This window comes from Choloepus didactylus, chromosome 7 (assembly GCF_015220235.1).
Source record: "Choloepus didactylus isolate mChoDid1 chromosome 7, mChoDid1.pri, whole genome shotgun sequence".
Taxonomy (NCBI): domain Eukaryota; kingdom Metazoa; phylum Chordata; class Mammalia; order Pilosa; family Megalonychidae; genus Choloepus; species Choloepus didactylus.
This window is the reverse complement of record NC_051313.1, coordinates 91,076,449-91,089,365: the sequence shown is the minus strand read 5'-3', so window position 1 is coordinate 91,089,365 and position 12,917 is coordinate 91,076,449.

The window sequence follows — 12,917 nt, the reverse complement described above, 5'->3', positions numbered from 1 at the left end:
ATGTAATCGAGTTTGCCCCTGGAATAAGCCCCGGATGCTTGACGATGCAGACAGGAAGACAAGTGGAGATGCTAAGCTAAGAGATGAGGTTCAGAGTTTGCCCTAGAGAAGCTAAGAGAGGACCCCCAGATGCTTAGAGAGAAACATCCTGGGAGAAAGAAAAAAGGATGCAGAGGAGCTGAGAGAGAGAAGCTTATACAGATGCCCAGAGACATTTTGGAGAAAGCCATTTTGAAACCAGAACTTTGGAGCAAAGGACAAACAGATGCCAGCCACATACCTTCCCAGATGACAGAGGTTTTCTGGATGCCATTGGCCTTTCTTCAGTGAAGGTATCCTCTTGCTGACGCCTTAGTTTGGGCACTTTTATGGCCTTAGAACTGTAAACTTGTAACCTAATAAATCTCCTTTATAAAAGCCAATCCATTTCTGGTATTTTGCATAACGGCAGCTCTAGCAAACCAGAACACAGAGAGAGACAGAGGTAGATATTGAGTTTGTCTCAAGCCAAGGGACACTATGGCTTGCCCACCACTGCCAGAACCCCACAGTCTTCAGAGGTAGTGTGACCTGCTGAAACTTTGATTTTGGACTTCTAGACTCCAGAACCATGAGACAATAAATGTTTGTTGTTTAAGCCAACTAGTCCATGTTCTTTGTTAGAACAGCCCTGGCAAACTAAGACAGTCCCTTAATTATTTTTTTTAATAGAAGATTCTTTAAGCCTATTATAGGCTTATTATAGGTCTATAATAAGCTTAAAGATATAGACCATGCTTTGCATAATTTAAAATGTATGTAAAATATAATAAAATGATATAGACCTGTTTAATGAGCAAGTATTTTGTCAGCTATTAATTAAAATTAAATAATATACTTTTTCAGAAACTACAAACTCCCTGAGACCATTCTTACTTGCAAGCCAACAAGTTGGCCTGACACAGCTTCATGGAAGTTGGGTCAAGTATAATGAACTTTATTACTCACAGCCCAGCAATGGTCTGAGTCTAAGCATACTTGCATTGGTTTCCCTGGCCTCCAAGTCCCACACGGGCATTGCAGATGGACCCAGATGGATCTTGCACTTATAGTGGGCTGCAATACAGGAAAGCAACACTGAGTTTAGGGAATCTGGATTTTTTATGATGTTCAGTAAGCTTGCTTGTCCTACACCTTGAAGGTAGATATCTCTGTCTTGATTTACAAACACCCTTGAAAAGGGATTGTGAAACAATAGACAGCTAATGGGCCTCTCTTGCAAGATGTGCAGAAACATGGAGAATTGACTCCCAACCTGCTTCCAAATAATTTCTAAGTGTGTTAAAATTAATATAAAATAAACCAATGAGACCAATAATTTAAAATCCAAATTTTTAAGCTGCAAGAAAATACAAGTGAATATTTATCTAATACCTTGGAGAAAGAGCTTTCTGGTATTAAAAACCATAAAAGAAATTGTAAGAGAAAAGAATGATGGATTAAACTTCATAAAATTTGATATTGAACACAGCAAAAACTACATAAATAGAAATAAAAGGCAAACAAGAGACTGGAAAAATATTAGCAATAAATATGACAGATAAATGAGCTTATATATGAGCTCTTTACTATAAAAAGAGCTCATATATAAGAAAAATATTAATCTCCCCTTATCCCTAATAAGAAAAGATATTCATGAGCAGGTAATTCACAAAAGTTCAAAATAAATTATAAAACTATCAGTGTTCTGGTTTGCTAATGCTGCCTTTTCGCAAAACACCAGAAATGGACTGGCTGTTATAAAGGGGGCTTATTTGGTTACACAGTTACAGTCTTAAGGCCATAAGTATCTGAGGTAAGGCATCAACAATCGGGTACCTTCACTGGAGAAAGGTATTAGCATCTGGAAAACCTTTGTTAGCTGGGAAGGCACGTGGGTGGCATCTGCTTGCTCTGAGGTTGCATTTCAACTCCTCTGCCAGTTCCTGTGCATTCTTCAAAATGTCCTTTGTGGCTGCAGCTCTTCCAAAATGTCATTCTCAGTTGTTCTGCTCCTTCTGTCTGTGAACTCCTTTATATGACTCCAGAGATCCAATTAACACCCACCCTGAATGGGCAGGGTAACACCTCCATGGAAATTATCCAATCAAATGTTTCACTCACAGTTGATGAAGTCACATCTCCATGAAAACACTCAAAGAATTCCAATCTAATCAACACTGATACATGTGCCCCCACAAGACTGCAGCATCAAAGAACATGGCATTTTGGGGAACATAATACATCCAGACTGGCACAATAAGTAATAATCAAGGAAACACAAATTAATCAACAGTGAGCTATCAAATAGACAAAAGTATTCAATATTCAATTTTTTCAGTGGCATAGTAAAATAAAACTTTCATGCCCTACTGATGAAAGATTCAAATGTTACAACTTTTTAAGAAAGCATAGAAAGATTATGTATCAAAACATGTTTTAAATGTTCATAGACTATGTATGGAAGGCTGAATAATCACCCCCAAGAATTCTATGTCCTAATCCCTGGGACTTGTGAATGTTACCTTATATAGCAAAGAGACTTTGGAAGTCTGATTAAATTAAGATACTGAGATGGGGAGATTATCCTGAATGATATAATTATAGTGCTCCTTATAAGAGGGAAGCAGGAGATCAAATGGACAAAAGGTGATGGGTGATGTGACCATGAAAACAGATAAAGATTTGAAGATGCTGCACTGCTGGCTTTGAAGATGGAAGAAGAGATCATGAACCAAAGAATGCAAGGAAAACAGCTCTAGAAGCTGGAAAATGCAGGAAACAGAGTCTCCCATGGAGCCTCCAGAAGGAAGCAGTCCCCCCCAACACCTTGATTTAAGCCCTGTAAGACTCATTTTTGGACATCTGACCTCCAGAAATGTAAGAGAAGATATTTGAGTTGTTTTAAGCCACTAAGATTGGGTAACTTGTTTCAGCAGCAATAGGAAACTAATACGTAGTAATCTTCCCTTGCTTCAGCAATCTCCCTTCCTGGGGCCTATTTCAAAGAAATAACCAGAAATGCAAATGAAACACTATTTATAAAGAAGCCAAAGCAGCACTATAGGAGTAAAGCTGGGAATCAATCTAAATGTCTAAACTAGAGAAAGAGCTATGTAAATTAGGAAGAATGGCTATACATTATTTACATACACCCAAAGTCTTTAATCAAAGACTTTATTGAAACTAAGATCTGTTTTTTAACATAAAGTTTTAGAGAATGAGAAACTGTTGAAATAAGGGCTTTTGGTAATACAAAGCACAGTATTATGTATTAGTTTTTATTTACATAGGTAGGGAAAAAAGGGTTAGATAACATACACTGCATATACCACAAAATTTAAAGTAACCTATTCTTTTCTAAATCTGTTTATTTAAAAGGTCAAAATATATTATTCTAATATTGAAAAAATGTTTTCATGAACTCTTAGAATTTATCATTAAGATTATGAATGTTAAAGAAAACCCTACTTGTTAAATTTTTGTTAGACATTACAGCAGTACATTTGAGTTCCCAATAACATGCAAAATTCTCATAATTATAAGATGAAAAATATAAATAAAGTGTGGTATCAGATGTATTGAAAAATATACCTGAAGCAATATCAAAAAGAAACACCAAACAATGTTAATAGTTACTGTTAATATGGCTTCTTATAGGAAATTCTTATATTTATATTTTCTAATTTTTCTACACTGAGCAAAAATTAACATTGAAAAGTTTTAAAAACTTAAAATAGATTAACTTCAAGTTTCTAGTCTATGCAAAGTATGTTATCATTACGTGTTTGAGGTTTGAGAAACCCCATCCCACCCTGCTCAGTTTCTCCTCCAAAAAGATGTCATGGTGCCTAAAATTTTATTGTTAGTTTTTTCTTCCTTTGGATTTCTCCTATCCAGTTTTAAAACTCCTGGCTGTGTTCAACAAATTAAACAGTCATAAGAATATAGTATTAACTGATCTGATGTTTTATATTCAGTGGGTAGAACATAGAGCAGAAGCAAGCATCAGATGGAGGATGCAGCACCAATAAGGAAAATTTCCAGAAAAATGTAGTGGTGGGCATCAATGTTGAGTTTTGCTTCTTTCCAATTTTCACTCCAACTGTCCCTGATATCTCATTCAAGCAGATTAACTTCCAAAGATAATCCAACAGATTGCCTAACTGTTAGTTATGCCTTTAACCATGTCATCAGAAAGATCTTATGAGAAAGATCTCTATCCCTAAAGCCATATTAATTACATAAAACAAATTGCATAATTTTTCTTACTGTTTTTATACCATCAATACTTTGAAAGCAGAAGTGAGTTTATCAACTTTATAAAATGTGGGTTTGTTTTAATTATATGGATATGTGTATGTACTTGATTCTAATTGCTGCTGTAACCACCACAAACTATAGCTTAAAGCAATGCAAATTTATTATTGTACAGTTCTGGAGATCAGAAGTCCAAAATCAGTCTCACTGGGCTAAAGTCAAGGTGTCTGCAGGGCTGGTTCCTTCTGGAGGCTCTAGATGTAAACCCATGCTTTGCCTCTTCCATCTTCTAGAAGCCATAGGCATTCCTTGGCCTATTCATTCCAAATTCTGCTTCTGTCACATCAGCATCTCTGACTTTGACCCCATTCCTCTCTCTTATAAGGACCCTGTGATTACACTGGGCACATCATCCAGGATAATCTCCCCATCTCCATGGCCTTAATTCAACTACATATGCAAAATCCCTTTGCAATGTAAAGTAACAAAATCATCACAAATCCCATGGATTAGGATGGGAGCATATTTAGGGAGCATTATTCTGCCTAGCAAAGCATAGTGTAAGTATTTCCAGATAACTGACAAGTATTTTATTTCTTTGAAACCAATTATAGATATAAAATCAAGATTATAAACATGTTGATAACTAAGTAAAATCCAATATTTGTTTTCACCAAATCAAATACATCATCAATATTTTTAAATAGCATAAAATAAGTTTTGGCAAATGTTGTCATTTGATGGACCTAAGGTGTGTCAATAATTTGCATAAAATGGTTTTAAAGTTAAAGGTATTCAAACCTTTCTTTTAAGAGAATTTACAAAATTTATAACAGGCTTTTTCCTTTCGAGTTTTTATAGACAATTTGTAGACTAAATGTCTGTGGATGTCAGTAATTTATTCAGCAAGGAATGTCATTTAATCAAATTGTAACTAGTATAGTTGTTGCACTGTACCCTCAGGACCCTTTGAAAATGAGAAAAGAACAATCCAAATTGTTTATTCTGATTAGAAGTAAAGAAGCTGCTGGGGGAGAGTAATAGCAAGACAGAAGAAAAATAAGTGCTCTGTGAATGTTCTAATAATGAATCTGATTTTTTTTCTGATAGTGCCAAGCAGTATGGGTAATAGGGTAATAGAGAGACCTGGATTAGTGATTTGAGCTAAAGAAATAGCAGTGCAACCCCAAAGAGTGCAATAACCAGAGTGAAATCAGTTCTTGGACTAGAGAGTAAAAGTCTGCCTCATCTTTTCTGCCAGAATATGGGTCAGAAAAACCCCTTATCATAGAAAAACAGTATAACTCTTAAGAAAAATAAAATGCTTTTAGGTTCTCCCAGAATTTCTCACAATTTCCCAGAGTACTTGAGAAAAGAAGATATGATAGTTTATACTGACTTTTATAAAAGCAGAATTTGTTCATTTTCTAAAATCCTAATCTAAAATCTTTGGAAAATAAAATCTAAATATTTCATTAATAAATTCAATCATCCTAGAAGGTTGGCACCAGGCTAATGGAAATTCCCTTGATTATATTGTTTTACTTCATTGCCCAATTTGGCATCCCCTAAACGCAACTGAAATTGCATTTTGATTAAAGTAAGTCATGAATAGTCACAAAAATTAAGTATTTCAATTTGTAAACATTTCATCAGTATGTGTCAGATGTGTACTGGGCATCCACTGTGTTCAGTGCACTAGAAGTGAATAATAATGGAAGTCAGATCATGTCGCCTCTGCTCAAACCCTGCCATGGAGCCCATCTGGCCCAGAGGAAAAGCCAAAGGACTTGTGTAGGCTTGTGAGGCCCCCTTAATTCTCTACCCCTCCCCCTTACTTCCATGACTTATCTCCTGCTCCTCCTCCTGCCCCCTCACCTAGCTGCAGCCTCTCTGGGACCTCTGGGCAGGCTCCTGTGCAAGAATATTGGCACTATCCTGGGGCCCTCTTCTTCCAGGTATCTAGTTAGCTAACTTCCTGCCTTCTAAACTTTGCTTGAATCTCACCTTCCAGTGGAACCTTCTCTGACTATCCTATGCAACACTGCAATAGACCCCTGCCTCACACACCACCACCACCATGATTCCAATCCCTTTGCCCCCTCCTTTTTTATCTTTCCATGTCACTTGTGGGCTTCTAACATTCTATAAACTAACTGATTGATTGATTATAATTATTTTTTTCATTGTTTCTCTCCTCCCACTGTAATACAAGCTTTGTGATGACAAGAACTATCTGTTCTGTTGATTGATTTATCCCAAGATCATAGAATTGTGCCTGGGACAGAGCAGGCATACATTGACTGTATGTTGAGCAAATTAATACAAATAAAGGACAGGATTTTTTAAAATTATGCTTTAATCCTTGCAATAAAACTGTGAATTAGATGTCATCACTAACTTATTTTTACAGATGGCTAATATAAGAGTTTGAGAAGTTAAATGATTTATGCATATCGTACAGCTAATAAATGGAAGAGCTGAATTTTAAGCTCAAAATCTTTATATTGTCCAACATACCACACAGAAAATGAGTTTTCATTCTTTAATTCAATAATTATTTCCTGAGTAACTAGGCCATACAAACCATCATGCTACAGTGATTGTAATTGTAATAAGATATGGACCTTGTCCTCAAGGGGGTTACTGTCTGTCCAATATGTTTTAAAATGAGAACAGGTGAAAATATATTAGGACAAGACATTTAAAAAAGAGAAATATCTGAAAAGAAATAGCAAAAGCTTTCTCCATTTGCATTCCCCTCTCATTCACTTAATAATGGACCCTGTCAAAACAAGAGTTCAAGTTGATTTGGTGATGAGAAGGGGGCTGAACTAATAAGTCTTTGAAAAAGACATTGTAACAAGGACATGGGCTTTGTCTATATTAGGTGTGAGAAAATGTTTACTCCTTTGAGTCTGGCTTAGGATGTCACATTACTTACAAGATCCTGACTGGGTTTCTGTGGTTAATAAAATCTCTTACTTATTTGCAAATTAGACCACGGGGTCAAAGAAAAGTCATATTTTCCATTTAAGGTGTGGCTTGAAGGGAATAAGAGATGTTATCAGTGTGAAAAAGAAAGAACATTGAAGCTGGGGGTTTTTTGTTGTTGTTTGTTTTTTGTTTTCTCTTTTGGGGGTGGTGGTGGTGGTGGGGTAGTGGTTGTGGTGTGTAGCTGGGTTTTGAAGGTAGAAGATTTGAGCAGATAGAGAAGTAGAAAAATGGTAGTTCAGGTAAAAGGAATACCAAGAGAAAAAGCAGGCTTAGTGGTAGGAAAATGACAAGTGAGAATAGGAATTGTAAATAGTTCAGTTTGGCTTGAGTGTGAGGCCCATGAAGAGCAGTGAAGACTGGAGATTACAAGATAAGAAATATAAATAATGTACTGTAGGCAGCTGTGAGCCACTAATGGTTATTCTTCAGGGGATGACAATAACAGAACTATTCTAAAAAGCTTGATCTGTGTGTAAAAATATTTATATATATTATTAGTAGGAAAAAAACAGTGAGAAATAGACTATTCTGTGTGTGTCTTCCCACAAACACATGAAACTTATAAAAACACATTCACATATTTTGGCATCTAAGAACCCAAATAGGGAACATAGAACAGAACTTGGGCATAGGTTACCTTAAGTTAGCTCCCTGTAACAAGAAGAATCCTCATCAAGACAATCAAATGCATGGACATCAGCAAAAAATTACAAGCCATACTGTGTAACAAGAAGATAGGACTCAATTAAGGGAACAAATTAAAACTTCAGGTAACACTCAGAAGTTGGAACAACTAATCAAAGATGATCAATCAAATCTCCTAAATCAATTCAAAGAGATGGTTAAATATGGGTAAAGAGATAAAGGACATTAAAAAGACACTGGGTGATCCTAAAGCATAATTTTTAAGTATAAAAAGAAACATAACAGAAATTATGGGGATGAAAGGCACAATAGTAAAGATTAAAAATACACTAGAGGCATACAACAGCAGATTTGAAGAGGCAAAAGAAAGAATCAGTGAACTTGAAGACAGGACAATCAAAATCATACAGACAGAAGAACAGAAAGAACAAAAAATTTAAAAAATTGAGCAGTGTCTCAGAGATTTGAGTGACACATGAAGTGTACAAACATATGTGTCATGAGCATTCTGGAAAGAAGAGAAGGGAAAAGAGGCAGAAACAATATTTGATGAAATAATGACCAAAAATTTCCCAACTCTTATGGAAGCCATAAATATACATGCCCAAGAAGCACAATATATTCTAAAGAGAATAAATCCTAATAGGCCTACTCAGAGCACATACTAATCAGAATGTTAAATGCCAAAAGATAAAGAGAGAATTCTGAAAGCAGCAAGAGAAAAGTGATTCATCACTTACACAGGATTCTCAAATACTAATTTCACATCAGAAACTATAGAGGCAAGAAGGCAGTGGTATGATATATTTAAGGTACTGAAAGAGAAAAAATGCCAGCCAAAAGTTATTCATCTGGTAAAACTATCCTTTAAAAATTAGGAAGAGCTTAAAATATTCATAGATAAACAGAAACTGAGAGAGTTCATCAATGAAAGATCTGGCCTACAAGAATTGCCAAAGGTAGTTCTGCAGGGTGAATGATGCCCACTGTCAACACAGTTATTCAAAAGTGTACTGGAAGTTCTAGCCAGAGCAGTTATGCAAGAGAAAGGAATAAGAGGCATCCAAGTTGTAAAGGAAGAAGTAAAACTTTCACTATTTGCAGATGACATGATCCTATATAAAGTCCTGAAAAATCTACAATAGAGCTACTAGAGCTATTACATGAAAAGAAGAAGAAGAAGGAGGAGAAGGAGGAGGTGGAGGAGGAAGAGAAGGAGAAGAAGGAGAAGGAGGAGGGGAGGGGGAGGGGGAGGAGAGGAAGAAGGAGAATCACCTATGCCACCCTAGGAAACCTTGATTAACAGATTTTTGGCTTATTTATTATTCTGTCTGAAAGATTCTCTGCAGAACCCATCCACCAAGAAGACCCAAATCCCTTCAAGTTTGAAGAATCCATCTGTTTGTTAATAATATGAGTCTTATCATCAGATACTATTTTTGGGGGGTGAACAATGGAAATTCACATTAAGCTTCTACCTAGAACTGCTGTTCAGATATTGAGAAGAATCTCTGGCACTCTTAGCATATCCTAATGAGTAATTTCTCTGGTCCACCCCACCCTAGTGGTCTCTCACAAATAGTGTGAGAGTCATTAGAGAATAAACCATGTACTTAAGCTAATTATTCTATAGTTCTAAGCCCATACAAACTACTTTTAATAAGCTAGTCTCCATCAAAATTATATTACACATTATAAATTTCCCTCATTAGAGAGGTCTGTTTGAAGTCTCTCTTTCTCTCCTTATCTGTGAGGCTAACTCATTTCTTATGTGTGCTTTGCAGTGTTATGAAGCGTCCATCCTTTCTCATCACCATAACCTTAAGCTATTGTGTGAATCCCACCCTCTCTGTCCTTTTTCCCACTGTACTTTTTCACCTAAAGAACATAAAGACTTGTGATTCTCACACCTCTGATGCCCACTAAGGTTGTGGTGATCTTCTTTCTCTGCTAATTCTCCTTTTATGCTTTTCTGGGCCATTGGTAGTTACCAAAGTTACCAATAATGCTGTAAAAATAGGTCACCAAATGTAGATATTTTTTAATGGGTAATTGTATTAAGACTCACTTGTGGGTCTTAGGAGCATTGTATATTGGGGATCATACCCTTCCTTGTTGTCTTTCTCTCTCTGAAACTAGGGTATAGGGATAGTGTATGGGAAGATCAATATTTTAAGTCTTTCTTCTATTTATCATCTCTCTATGCTTTACCAATGAAGCAAAAGAAACATAGCCAGTGTGCTATTTATATGAAACTATAGACTACTCACAAAGCAGAGACCTGACATACTAAAATTGATGTATTATATCAAATATATAACCTATTAAATAAATATCAGAGTCAAATTTTATGTATGTCCCATAATTTGAAGAATTTAGAGGATTTTTGGAAAAGAGAAAGGAAAAGTCATCGCAATGAAGCCAAAGTTGATCTTTTAAGCTAATTTTACAGATCTACGAGAGTAAAATAATAATTCTGTGGATGATGGTTATAATACTGGTGATAATTGCAAAAGCTCTTGGATGATTACAAAGAAGACACTAATGATTTTTAAAGGAAATGTTTCAAAATAAAATTGCAGTTTTGAAACCATCTACATTTTTAAAGCATTCTAATAAGGAAGGCTAAAATAAAAAACAACCTTGAAATTTTTGTTTTTCTTAACAGACAGCAATTAAGCTTTATGATTGTTTCAGGCTTGATAAGCTTCTGCTTAATTATCCTTCTCTCCTTGTCATCCTCCCTACATGCATTATTGCTCAGAAAAAAAAAAATTATGTATGTGCTATAAAAATAATGCCTGCCCCTTACTGAGTATCTTTCACATGCAGACTGTAGTAGGCACTCTACAAATCTTATTTCACAACTCCACAAGAGGTGTGTTCTTATATCCATTTTATAGTTGAAAACACCAATCTCTCACATTTACACAATGGTAAGTGGCAGCCTGGGATCCAACTCTTTCGGCATTGAGAGTATCTTGATTGATTTCTACTTACATCAAAAGGCTTACAAAAAAATAGTATTAAATTCACAAACAAAAATTCTCCTCCTTTCCTGTACCTATGCTTCCTCCCCACTTGGAAAGGTGTTTTCCAGTATAACCTTCACTTCTCTGCACACTCCCTCTCTCTCCTCAGCTATCCACAGCAACTGTCAGCAGAAGTTCCTCCAGAGCTCTAAGGACGTAGGCAGCAGAAGATAGTACTTAGTAACCATCAGAGCAGATAAATAATTCTCTGTTTCTCAAATAGCTGTCTACAAAATATGTCACTGAGAAGATTTTTTTATGCAGATTTTGGGGTTCTACCTTCAAGTAATTCTTTTTAGTTGAGCTGGGGTGAGGCCTAGGAATCTGTATTTTTAAAGCTTCCCAAGATGCTTCTCATTCACAGGCAGGTTTGGTAACTGTTAGTTAAATCAGAAGCAGAGCTGATAATACTCTGAAAGTCCAGGAGTAAGAAACATTTGGCTGCACATTAGAATTTACCTTGGGAGGTTTTTTAAATCCTGATGCTCAGGTCCTAGCCCAGAGCAATCACATCAGCATGTCTGGAGGTAGGACTTGAGCATCAGTATTTTTTCAAGCTCCCCAGGTGTTTTAGTTTTCTGGCTGCTAAAACAAATACCATAAAAAGGGTTGGCTTAACAACAGGCATTTATTGGCTCATCATTTCAGAGGCTAGAGGGCTTGTTTCCTCCCAGGGTTGGTATCTTCTAGCTGGCCGGCAATCTTTGGGGTTCCTTGGCTTTTCTGTCACATGGCGATGTCAATGTACATGATGGCATCTTCTCTTTTCTCTTCTGGGTTCCATTGATTTGCCGCTTCTGGCTGCTCACAGTGTGGTCTGTCTCTCTCTCTCTCCCTCTCTCTCTCTCTGAATTTCATTCTGCTTATAAAGGACTCCAGTAATCAGATTAAAACCCAAACTGATTGAATTAGGCCACGTCTTAACTAAAGTAACATCTTTAAGAGGTCCTATTTACAATGGCTCCACACCCACAAGACCAGGGTTTAGGACCTGACATGCCTTTTGTGGGGCCATGATTTGATCCCCAATCCCAGGTAACTACAATGTGCAGCCAAGGTTGAAAACCATTGCTTTAAGGTGGAAATAGACAGTCTGAGTTTTTGTTTTATTTGTCCCTCAGTTTGCTTATCTCTGTTCCTTCTGCTGCTCTCTGCTCCCCAGGACGCAGCTGTAGTCATCACCCTGAGTGTGATGATGTGTGAGCCTGTCTGCACTATGAGTGCAGCTAGTGGGCAGTAAACTGGGTTTGCAGCTTCTAGTTGGCCTGCCTTCCTCTGGATCAAAATATGGAAATGTCCAAAACTGAAATTTGAAGAAAAGTGTACCCTAAGTTCATTCATTACACAATGGATATTTGTTAAGTTGAATGTAAACATTATCTTTCAGAGAAATGTAGATGATTTTCTATTTCTAACTTGTTTACACTTGCCCATACACAAATACCCCCCCACACACACACACACACTTATATAACCTCCAGTGCTTAAACCTATGTCCTCTCATATATTTCAGGACTCTGTGACTCTGCTGGGGGAAAAAGGAAGGCAGAATAACTTTGCCTGCAATGTCTGTGTAAAACTGGAATACAGTAAGTAAAATTAAGATCTCAAAGATTATTAATGGTAGTGGTAACCAATATGTTTACATAGCATTTCTCGGGCTAATCCAATTCCCAAAGGGCATTGTGAGTAAAGTTTTAAGTGCAGTGGGGGAATATTTCACATTCCTGAGGGAAAACAGGAAGCCAGCAGCTGACAATGACATAGCAGCGAGCATCCAGGGTCCAGCAATCAAAAGCTAATGGGGTGAAAAAGGACTGGAAGAATATGAGTCACTGACACCTGCTGGCATTTTTCCTGGAACAGGTTTGAACACACTTTTTTATCTAAAATCCTCCCCCACTCCTTTTCTTTTTACTTAGTGTGTTTGAATCAGGCCCAATGTGCTCTAAAATCACCTCAGGG